The following is a 12,288-nucleotide window of genomic DNA, read 5'->3' on the forward strand; positions in this document are numbered from 1 at the left end:
CCCAAGTCGTTTGCTGATTTTGGAGACTTGGTGTGGTCCAATTTGTAAACTAATTATGAATAAATTAAAAATATATCTCAAGCCTGTGTATTTTTAATTTAAACTGCCTCAGAATTTGTTTTAGGGTTTTGTTTTATTCTTATTTTTTTGGCTACAGTAAGGTTGAGATAATCTTTTTAGGAAAAATAAAGTACCCCTAAGGGCTAGGCACTAGGCACTAAACAGCTCCCATACACTCTCTGACTCTTTGTCTTCCCTTGAATGAGTTCTAAGGGGTAAGGAAGTCAGTGAGGAGGAGGAGCGCTTGCCTGACTGAGTTTGGCTGCTGAGATGATCTTGGTCCGGCTGGGTGAGAAGAATTCCACTGGAGTAATGTTTCTGTGAATGTGAGGGGAAAGTGGGAGAGATCTGATTCCAAATGAAAGCACTTGGTTTATTTTTATTATTTTGATCTCCTTGTACCAGGAGATATAATTATCAGTGTTTAACTCTATACAGGTGAAAGAAAACTTCCATTCGGATGACAGACAAAACTTGAAAGTCAGTTCGCTAATTGCACGCCTCCCGTTCAAACTTGGGAATTGCTGTAAATTGACAATAGATTTTACTTTTAGAAGAAATTTGTTAAGATTTTGTTTTGTTTTGTTTTGTTTTGTGTTTTTCTTTTTTGGCAGTCCCTGCTTATTACTCCTGGCCCCATTTTCAGTGGTCTTCAGGTTTCTCCCAGGCATTCATTGTCTTCAAAGTGAATTCAGGGCAGGAACTAAGTCACTGTGTTTTGTGGTAATGGGGAAGAGAATTATAGATTCATGTTTGTACTGCATGAATTGTCTTGCTAGTCAACTTCTTGGATACATTTCTAACCAAGTATTAAAGGCCTATGGGAGAGCCCACACTCACCAATTCCAGTCTCAGAGGATGATATGATGGTTGCCAGACCTTGATTAAAGATGCTGTGGTTTAATTTTGAAAGAGATTTATGCCCAAATATCTGAATTTTTCTTGTACTTCTGGTATTGTTCATGTGCTTTTGGGAAAAAGTCTGTCATTTCCTCCAAGGGGTCAGTAGAAACTGCCTGAGTGCAGAATGTGGTTTGAAAGAGTAAGTGGCATTTTACTTTAATCTTTATAGAAATCCTCTTTGAATGTGAATACAGGGTGAGACAAAGCAACCAAGTAACTAGGAGCAGGGCTTTGAAGTTCAACCACAGGGAACTTCATTCTAGTTTTGGCCCTTAGGAGCTGACAGTTACTTAACTTTGAGCTCTGGAATGCTCATCTGTAAAATGGGGATAGAGTTAACTGCCAGCAGAATTAGTAAGGAATGAAATTAATTAATAAAAGGAAAGAAAACCGCATTATAGCCATAAAATACTTATTATACCCTATTATAATGTAATCTATTAAAATATGTAAATATATTTATGATATCTTATAGTACATAAACTAGAGTATACTTATAAGATAGTGTTCCCCAATGTTAGTTTTGCAATTGAACAGATTTAGACACATATAGAAGAGAACATATATTAATTCTAGTTACACCAGTATGTACATCCTCCAAGAAGAGAAATATATATTCAGAGATGGCATAAAATGTTGTGTCTGCGCGTTGAATGATTCTGAAAATGAAGCCATCCCCCCGCCCCCGTTTGGGGCTTTAGGTGTAACCTCCTGCATGTCCTTATACATATCTCTCCATTGGCTCTTACCCTGAAGGCTTTCATGTGGAATACAGCATGTCACACAATGCTGTGGCTGATACCACCTTCCATGTTTCAGTTCATAACCAAGTCACATTATATCCAAAGTTATCTTCCCCTGAAAATAGACACAGAATCGCTTCACTGGTGTTTGTAAATTAAAGATTCTTAGGCTCTGGGTCCTCAGTGACCTATTGAAGGGAAAGGAGGATTGAACTGTTTTTGTTTTTGTTTTTCTGGTTTTAATAAGGATATTAAAGAGTAACTCACCACCTACTACCACTGTCATTTTCTAACAGGAAAGGGGCATTATAAAACACCCCAGTCCCAAATCTAGGCAGGATAAAACCTCAGAAGGAAGGACAGTCTTCAGCAAAACAGGAAACTGTCTCCGCCTGTGTGCACACACGTTGTCTCTGTTTTGTTCACCTGGGGCCAAAGAAAGTCTGGTCCTGGCTGGCCGGCCCTCCATTGAAGAGGAGCAGTGCCCCTAGATCCGGACCTGCTGGACTATGCATGAACGCATAGTATTTATATTCTCATAGATTTTATATATTCTTATTTTTAACTCACTTAAAAATCTTTAAATATTGTCATTGGAAAGTAATACAGAAATCATCTTTAGTAAAATTTATTTTTTATATATATGTGGATATATATGTATATATAAATATATAATTATTCATTGAGTTCTATATAACAACCACCCAAGTCAAGATAGAGACCCTACCAGCCCTCCAGAAGCCCTCCTCCTGCCATTTGTCCCTATGTCATCACAGCCTTTTCCATTGCCACAGAGTTAAACCACATTGTAGTGATTATTTTATTACCTTTTATTATTTTTCAACCTGTGTCTATAACTCGAAAAAATAGAGTTTACTTTGTCTGGTTTTGAATTTATATAAATGGGCTTACTGTATGTTTCTTTTGGGTTTTGGTTTTTTTCTCTCAATATGTCTTACTTTTTCTTTCCTTTCATTTTTAAAAATTATTCTAAATTTTTCTCTACTTTGATACACTTTGTTTCTTTTTCTGTTAGTGGCTTACCTAGGATTACAACATCGAGACTTACCAAAGGCTAAAGTTAATCAAATATTTTACTCTTTTCCAAAAAATCAGCTTAGGATATGTTTAATCTACTTCTTTTCTTCTCAATGTATATGCTTTTGCTGTCTGGTATTTTAATTCTTTCTTTTTTATTTTTTTAAACACCACTAGACATTATTTATTCTCTTTTATAGAGTCAATGTTGGTTTCCATTTGCTCAATATTTACCATGTTTTTTGCTATTTATTTCTTCCTGTATCTTAGACCTTCCTTCTAAGATCACTTTTCCTTCTGTTTGAAGTATATTCTCAGAAATTCCTGTAGTAAGGGTCTTATGGTGACAATCTGTCTCAGTGTCTGCTTATTTCAAAATGTCTCTATTTCTCCCTCATTCAGGAAATATATATTCTCTCTGGATATAGAAATTTCAGTGGGCAGTTGTTTTTTCTTGGCACAACAAAGATATCACAGCACTGTTTTTTCCTCTCCCCTCCCCCCCCTTTTTTTTTAGATTGGATGTTTGTTCTTATGTATTCCTTACTCTTAGAAAAATCTTATTTTTGACTAGACTCAGACTTAGAGGTAGCAGCTCTCAGAGAGGACAGCCCATGTCTCTTAGCAGTCTGTTCCTGACATTTTTCTTTGGTCTCCTTTATTCTTTTAGCCAAAAATTTAGCATATTCTGTGGCCTCTTCCTTATTTTCCTTAGTACGTTGTTTCTTCAAAGCAATACACCCTTTGTGTTGCTGGACACATCGAGTAACAGGATGCTGAATCTTGGGTGCTTTGATGCTAGGTTACTTGCCTTCTTTGTTTAGGGGATTTCTTGTAACATATTGGCAAATGTCTTCTCTAGAGAGATTAAAAAGTTTGCAAATTCTGCTAGCTCTTTTGGGTCCCAGGCCTTGAGGCACAGTAGTATTGTTACAGGAGAAACTCCTAGAAACTTGGTCCTTCTCACCAATTCAGTAAAGAATTACAGATCAATGAGTCTACTAGTGTGCAAGAAGGGTTTATTGGTGGTCCATTCTCATGTAAGAGAACAGGCCTAGCTAACGTGGGGGTGAAAGACATAGGCAAAGCAGGGTAAGGGCGACAAAAGTAAGGGCAGCCAAGCGTGCAAGCCCTGGTGGCCTGAGGCCAGGCAGCCTGAGACCCAATGGTCAGAGAGAATCAAGAGATCAAGTCCTTTGTTCTGAGGACTTATATAGTTGGTGGGACGGGGGTGAAGTAGTTACATATTGATTGGCAGGTAAAGGTGGTGCCAGTCCTCCCAGGGGGATGTGACTACTCAAACTTAGGTATGTGTGTGTGTGTGTGTGGGGGGGGTGTTGAACTGAATCCTTATCTTGCTCTAGACTCCATTTGTTCATCTTATTGTAAAACAGATAGAGACAGGAGGCAGTTAATTAAAGTTGGGGCAGTTACCCAAACTTATTTATGGGCTCTTTCCTAAGCATTAGGGACTTTCTCGTAAAACAGATAGTGACCAGAGGTAGGCATTTAACCAAGGTTTAATGTTTTATGTGCCTCTTCCTTTGGGCACTATGGACCCTTTCCCATCTATCAGACCTTGGGATGAACACACAGTGTCAAAGGCTTTCTTTCCCAGGTAGTGGACACAATACTTAGAATTTTCCCCCATGTTAGCATGGTGTTTCCTGTGATGTTGGAACACCTGGTGATATTATGGGCCCAGACTCAGGTCTGCTGAGTTAGTGGGAGAGACGTGTCTCCCTCTTCCTCCCTGCCTTGACTTGCTATCTGGCCTACCTAACAGTATCAGTGAAACCTGAAACACCTCTCTCCCTTTTTTACAATGACCAAGCTGAGCACATCGAGATTAGCATTCACAATGCAACCCAGGACAGATTTGCACTTTCTCTCTCCAGTCCTGCTTGTTCTGTAACAGGAAGGCACTGCCATGGGTCAAGACACTCTGCTTCATGGGGAAACCTTGTTTGTCATCTCCACCACTGATTCAAACCACATAACCCTTCTATTCTTCACTCTGAGCACCAGCAGCAACCACTGTGGTCGGACACTGCTCATAAAAGGCACAAATTTGGTGTTCATTGTCTACTTCAATGAGTTCTGGCAGCCAGTGGCTGGAAAGAGATGTTCAGCTTCCCCCTGAAGCAGCTGACTGTGTCTGAGTCACCACAAGAAAGCATGCCACTGTTTTCTGTCATCTGTTACTGTGACCAAGAAGAAGCTACCTGTTAGGCTACCTGCTGTTCTCTGGCTGCTCATGATATTTTTCATTACTTTCGTTTGTTCGCAGTTTCACCATGATGTATCCAGATGTCAATTTCTTTCCACTTTCCCTGCCAGGATTTTGGGCCTCTTGGAATTATGTATAACTGCCATTAATATATTTTAGAAAATTCCCCAATATTATCTTTTCAAATGTAGCTTCTTTTATATTCACTCTCTTATATTTTACTAAGCCTCTAGTTAAACCTATGTTAAGTTTTCTCACTCTATCCTCCGTATATTTTTCATCTTTTTTTTCTGTTTGTCTTTCTGAATTGTATTCCAAATAACTTTTCTTGATTTATATTCTAATATTTTAATTCAGTTTCTCTTTGTGATAAACATTTTTATTTTAATTACTGTAATTTTCATTTCTAGATATTTCTTTTTAATATTTACTTTGTCATTTGTTATAGTTGATTCCTGAAGATATTTTCAAGACTCTTTTATTTTGTTAAATTGTTTTATATTCTTTGTCTTGTGATTCTAACACCAGAAGTTTGCATCAGTCTCTTTCTGCTGGTTCTCTTTCCTGTTGTCTTGTTTTCTTTAAGTCTGGTTATCTTTGCCTGCATGCTAATCATTGTTATTGAAATATCAATGTTGTCTGAGGCCTAAGATAAATGTCCTACTTCAGACTGTTTTGCATTTTTCTCAAAGAGTCTTCTGGGACACTCCCAGTGACTGATCAACTCAATTTAGGTCGCAGGTTTAACATTTTTAGGGTATGTGTACATGATAGGAGGTCTGTAGCTGTGCTGCAACTCTCAGAGACAGAATTATTCTTTCCTCTTTCTTTCCTTCTTCTCTTACATTGCTAACATACAAAGACAGTCTTCTCTATAATCCCTTGGGATTGAGAAAAGCAACACATTTAATATTGATCCTTTTCTTATCTTTTCTTTTTTTTTTTTTTTTTTTTTTTTTTTTTATTTTGGTTTTTCAATTACAGTTGTCCCCTTTCTCTCCCCCACCCAGCCCACCCCCTCTCCCGCAATCATATCCCTCCCCGCTGTCCATGTCCATGAGTCCTTCATACAGGCTCTTTAATTAAACCCTTCCCTTACTTATCCCCCTTCTCTCCCTCTCCCCTCCCCCCTATTGACTGCTACTCTGCTTTTTGTTCTATTTAGTTCCTTTGTCTGTGTTGTTCTTTAGTTTCCTGTATTAGGTGATATCATATGGTATTTTTCTTTCTTTGCCTGGCTTATTTCACTAAGCATAATTCTCTCTAGTTCCATCCATGTTGTTGCAAATGGTAGGAGTTCCTTCTTTCTTTCTGCTACATAGTATTCCATTGTGTAAATGTACCACAGTTTTTTGATCCACTCATCTACAGATGGGCACTTAGGTTGTTTCCAGCACTTAGCTATTGTAAACAGTGCTGCTATGAACATAGGGGTGCATAAGTTCTTTTGAATTGGTGTTTCAAGATTCTTCGGGTATAATCCTAGTAGTGGAGTCGCTGGTTCAAAAGGCAGTTCCATTTTTAATCTTTTGAGGTAATTCCATACTGTTCTCCATAGTGGTTGCACCAGTCTGCATTCCCACCAACAGTGCAGTAGGGTTCCCGTTTCTCCACATCCTCGCCAGCACTTGTTGCTTGTTGATTTGTTGATGATGGCCATTCTGACTGGTGTAAGGTGGTATCTCATTGTGGTTTTTATTTGCATCTCCCTGATGGCTAATGATGTTGAGCATTTTTTCATGTGTCTATGGACCTTCTGTATGTCCTCTTCGGAGAAGTGTTTGTTCAGGTCCCTTGCCCATTTTTTAATTGGGTTGTTTGTTTTCTTGATGTTGAGTCGTATCAGCTCTTTATATATTTTGGATATCAGTCCCCTGTCTGTGATGTCATTGGCAAATATGTTTTCCCATATGGTTGGTTTCCTTTTCAATATGCTGTTGTTTTCTTTTGCTGAGCAGAAACTCTTCAGTTTGATGTAATCCCATTTATTTATTTTTTCCTTTATTTCTCTTGCTTTAGGAGATGTATCCGTGAAGAGATTGTTACGTGAGATATCTGATATTTTCTTGCCTATGTTTTCCTCTAGGACTTTTATGGTGTCACGGCTTACATTTAAGTCTTTGATCCATCTTGAGTTTATTCTCGTGTGTGGTGTAAGTTGGTGGTCTAGTTTCATTTTTTTGCAGGTCCCTATCCAGTTCTCCCAGCACCATTTGTTAAAGAGGCTCTTCTCACTCCATTTTATGTTCCTTCCTCCTTTATCAAAGATTAGTTGACCATAGAGGCCTGGGTTTATTTCTGGACTCTCTATTCTGTTCCACTGATCTATATGTCTGTTCTTATGCCAGTACCATACTGTTTTGATTACAGTGGCTTTGTAGTATTGTTTGATATCTGGTGTTGTGATTCCTCCTGCTGTGTTCTTCTGTCTCAAGATTGCTTTTGCTATTCGGGGTCTTTTTTGGTTCCATATGAATTTATGGAGTATTTGTTCTAGGTCTGTGAAATATGTCATTGGTATTTTAATAGGGATTGCATTGAATTTGTAAATTGCTTTGGGTAGTATGGCCATTTTGATGATGTTGATTCTTCCCATCCAAGAACATGGTATTTGCTTCCATTTATTTGTTTCTTCCTTAATTTCTTTCTTCAATGTTATGTAATTTTCAGAGTACAGGTCTTTTATCTCTTTGGTTAAGTTTACTCCTAGGTACTTTATTTTTCTTGTTGCTATAGTAAATGGTATTTTCTTTTTTGTCTCTGTCTCTGCTATTTTATTGTTGGTGTACAGAAATGCCTTGGATTTCTGTATATTTATTTTGTACCCTGCGATTTTGCCAAATTCACTTATTATATTGAGTAGTCTTTTAGTGGAGTTTATAGGATTTTCTAGGTATACTATCATATCATCTGCATATAATGAAAGTTTCACTTCCTCTTTCCCAATTTGGATTCCTTTTATTTCTTTTTCTTGTCTGATTGCTGTGGCTAGGACTTCCAACACTATGTTGAAAAGGAGTGGAGAGAGTGGACAACCTTGTCTCGTTCCTGAGTTCAGGGGGAAGGCTTTCAGTTTTTGTCCATTGAGTATGATGTTGGCCTCAGGCTTCTCATATATAGCCTTAATTATGTTAAGATATGCTCCCTTTATTCCCATTTTGCTGAGTGTTTTCATCATAAATGGGTGTTGAACTTTATCAAATGCTTTTTCTGCATCTATTGATATGATCATGTGATTTTTGTCTTTCATTCTGTTTAGGTGATGTATTATATTTATTGATTTGCGAATATTAAACCATCCTTGCATCCCTGGAATGAAGCCCACTTGATCATGATGTATGATCTTTTTGATGTGTTGCTGGATCCTGTTTGCCAATATTTTATTGAGGATTTTAGCATCGATGTTCATCAGTGATATTGGCCTGTAGTTTTCTTTCTTTGTTGTGTCTTGACCTGGTTTGGGGATTAGGATAATACTGGCTTCATAGAAAGAGTTTGGGATTTTCCCTTCTTCTTGGATTTTTTGGAACAGTTTGAGGAGGATAGGAGTTAGTTCTTCCCTGAATGTTTTGTAGAATTCGCCTGTGAAGCCATCCGGTCCAGGGCTTTTGTGTGCCGGGAGATTTTGGATTACTGTTTCAATTTCCTTCTTTGTTATTGGTCTGTTGAGACTTTCCACTTCTTCTTGATTCAGTTTTGGAAGGTTGTATGTTTCTAGAAATTTGTCCATTTCTTCTAGATTGTCAAATTTCTTGTCATACAGTTGTCTGAAGTAATTTCTAACTATCATTTGTATTTCTGAGGTATCAGTCGTGATTTCTCCTCTTTCATTTCTGATTTTGTTTATTTGTGTCTTCTCTCTTTTTTTCTTGATTAGACTGGCTAGAGGCTTGTCGATTTTGTTGATTTTTTCGAAGAACCAGCTCCTAGTTTCGTTGATCTTTTGGATTGTTTGTTTAGTCTCTATGTCATTTAGTTCTGCTCTGATCTTGATGATTTCATTCCTTCTTCTTGCCCTAGGCTTTGTTTGTTGTTGTTGTTCTAGTTCTTGTAGAATTGTGGTTAGGTTTTTTATTTGAGATTCTTCTAGCCTTTTCAGATATGCCTGTATTGCTATAAACTTCCCTCTCAGGACTGCTTTTGCTGTGTCCCACAGGTTTTGGGTTGTTGTGTGCTCATTATCATTAGTTTCTAGAAATTTCTTGATTGCTTCTTTGATGTCATTGTTAGCCCATTCATTATTTAATAGCATGTTATTCAATCTCCATGAGTTTGGGTGTCTTTGATTTTTTCCTCTGAGGTTGATTTCTAGTTTCAAGGCATTGTGATCTGAAAAGATGCTTGATATGATTTCAATTTTCTTGAATTTGTTGAGGCTTGTTTTGTGACCTATCATGTGGTCTATCTTTGAAAATGTCCCATGTGCACTTGAAAAGAATGTATATTTTGCTTCTTTGGGGTGAAAAGTTCTATATATATCAGTTAGATCCATGTGGTTTAGTGTGTTGTTCAATGCCTGTATATCCTTGGTGTTTCTTTGCTTTGATGATCTGTCTATTGTTGATAATGGAGTGTTGAAGTCCCCTACTATGAGTGTGTTGTTGTTGATATCCTTTTTGTGGTCTTCTAGTATTTGCTTTATGTATTTGGGTGCTCCTATGTTGGGTGCATATATGTTTATCAAAGTCATATCTTCTTGATGGATTGTTCCTTTAAGTATTATGAAATGTCCTTCTTTGTCTCTTTTTATTGTCCTTGCTTTGAAATCCATTTTGTCTGATATGAGAACTGCTACCCCGGCTTTTTTTTCCGGTCCGTTTGCTTGGAATATTTTTTTATATCCCTTTACTTTCAGTCTGTGTAAATCTTTTGTTTTGAGGTGTGTTTCTTGTAGACAGCAAATATGTGGGTCCTGTTTTCTTATCCATTCCGTTACCCTATGTCTTTTAATTGGAGCATTTAATCCATTTACATTTAAGGTTATTATTGACGTGTATTTATTCATTTCCCTTTGTACCTCTGTTCCTCTCCTCTCTTGTTTTTTCCTAGAACAGTCCCTTTAGCATCTCTTGCAATGCTGGTTTGGTGGAGATGTATTCTTTCAGTCTTCCTTTGTCTGAGAAACTCGTTATTTCACCTTCTATTTTGAATGAGAGCCTTGCTGGGTAGAGTATTCTTGGTTGTAGGCCTTTGTTTTTCATTGCTTGAAATATTTTTGACCATTCCCTTCTGGCTTGTAATGTTTCTGTTGAGAAATCAGTTGATAGCCTTATCGGAGCTCCCTTGTATGTTATTTGCTGCTTTTCTCTTGCTGCTTTTAGGATTCTCTCTTTGTCTTGGAATGTTGCCATTTTAACTATGATGTGCCTTGGAGTGGGTTTTTGGGGGTTCCTCTTGATTGGAACTCTCAGTGCTTCTTGGACTTGCATAGCTTTTCCTCTCATCAGGTTCGGAAAATTTTCTGTCACTATTTCTCCTATCAGATTTTCAATTCCATGTTCCTTTTCTTCTTCCTCTCGTATTCCGATGATCCTTAAATTATTTTTCCTAATGCTATCCTGTAATTCCCTTACATCTTGTTCATATTTTTTCAATCGTTTTTCATTTTGCTGTATTGTCTGGGAGTTTTTCTCTACATTATCTTCTAACTCACTAATCCGATCTTCTGCTTCGTTTAGTCTGCTTTTGACTGATTCTACTGTGTTTTTCAGTTCAGAGATTGTATTCTTAAGTTCTTCCTGGTTCTTGTTAACGATTTCTATGTCTTTTTTTATGCTGGTGTAGTTCTCTGCCAGTTCCCTGTAATTTTCTTGGAGCTGCTGGTAACTTCCTTGAAGGTTGTCATAGTTGATTTTAAGGATGTCGAGTATATTGAGCTTCTTTACCACCATTGTTTTGAATTCTATGTCTGACATTTGGGCTATGTCTATTTCGTCTATCTCTCTTTCTGAGGATTCCTCTTTTCTTTTCATTGAGGGGTTATTTTTGCGTCTTACCATGTTGGATTCTTTTTGTTTTTATTTATTTATTTATTTATTTATTTATCTATTTATTTATTGGGGGGGTAGTCTGCTTTGACTTCCCTCCTTTGTGGTGTAATATTCTTTATCGAAGGTCTGGGAGTTTCAGTGGTGCAGTCTCTTTGATATCCTGAGCCTGATGGTCTTAAGTTACCCTTTATGTCGTTTGTTTATGCTGTTCGGTTATATTTCAGATGTTCTTTGATAGGATCTTCTTTCTGGCTACTTGGTTGAGAGTCACTCTATCTGCTTTGTCTTGAGTTCTTTTGTGGATATGCTGTTAAAGACATAAACACACAGCCCAGGCAGGAGACCCACACCCTCAGAAAGTATCCCCCACTCTATCCTGCTATCGTTAGCCAACTAGCCCGTATTAATATAAATGTAAAGAGATTTGAGCTTTTATACTATAAGAAGAATAGATACGAGTTGTTTTTGGGGAGGAAAAATATAATTTTTGATAGAGGGGTTGATAGATTAATAATAGTTGAGACTGTGCAAGCCAGTTAGTAATATTTACATTGTATGTTAAGAAAAATAGAAGAAAAGGATAGAAAAATACTTAGTATAGTAAGAAAGTGGGATTGTATTGTATTTGGGTTTATATAGTAATTATATTGTATTATTTAAAGTAATAGGGGGGCTAAGCTAGACACACAAACGAATAAACCACTATTAAAGAGAAAGGATGAGAAGGAGAGGTTATATGCAACACGTTAGAGATAAAGTTTGTTATTATTGGAAGAGGTGGAGGAAAAACACTCCCCCAAAAAATCCCCAAGAAAATAGGAGAAAGAAAAGAAGAAAGAGAGAAAGAGAAGAAAATAAAAAATTTACCACAACCCCCCCCAAAAAACCCCAAAAGGTTAGCAAGAAAGGAACAAAGAAAGATAGAAAAGAAAGAATACAGAAGAAAGAAAAAAGAGAGAGAGAAAAAAAATTGAACCAAAAAAAAAAAAATATATATATATATATATATATATATATATATATATATACACCCCAAACCCCCCCCAAAAAAAACCCCAGGAAAAGAATAAAGAAAGAAGGAAAGAAAAGAAATTATTAAGAAGAAAGAAAGAACAAGGGAGAAAAAATTTGGGAGAAAAAATTTGGAGAAAAAAAAAACGATGTTTTTACTGCGTTTTAGCCTTGGTGTGTTGCCTTCTTTTTCTGGGTCCGCAGCTGGTCTAGTGTGGCAGGTCAGAGGTTCTTGTTCTTTTGCCGGACTGGTGTGCGCACCCGGTTGCCGCTATGGTGCGCGCCCGCGATTGCCGGCGCGGCGCGCTACCTT

The 12,288-nt window shown here is 37.3% G+C and overlaps 1 protein-coding gene across 1 annotated transcript in view; it reads left to right on the forward strand.

Annotated features, from left to right (window-relative positions):
• The window catches only part of ARHGAP15 (Rho GTPase activating protein 15), a 643,467-nt gene that overhangs the window by 98,174 nt on the left and 533,005 nt on the right, over positions 1-12,288 (forward strand). The gene's annotated exons all lie outside the window — the stretch shown is intronic.

Source organism: Furipterus horrens, unplaced genomic scaffold (genome assembly GCF_987537825.1).
Source record: "Furipterus horrens unplaced genomic scaffold, mFurHor1.1.pri manual_scaffold_1, whole genome shotgun sequence".
In the NCBI taxonomy this organism is placed as follows: domain Eukaryota; kingdom Metazoa; phylum Chordata; class Mammalia; order Chiroptera; family Furipteridae; genus Furipterus; species Furipterus horrens.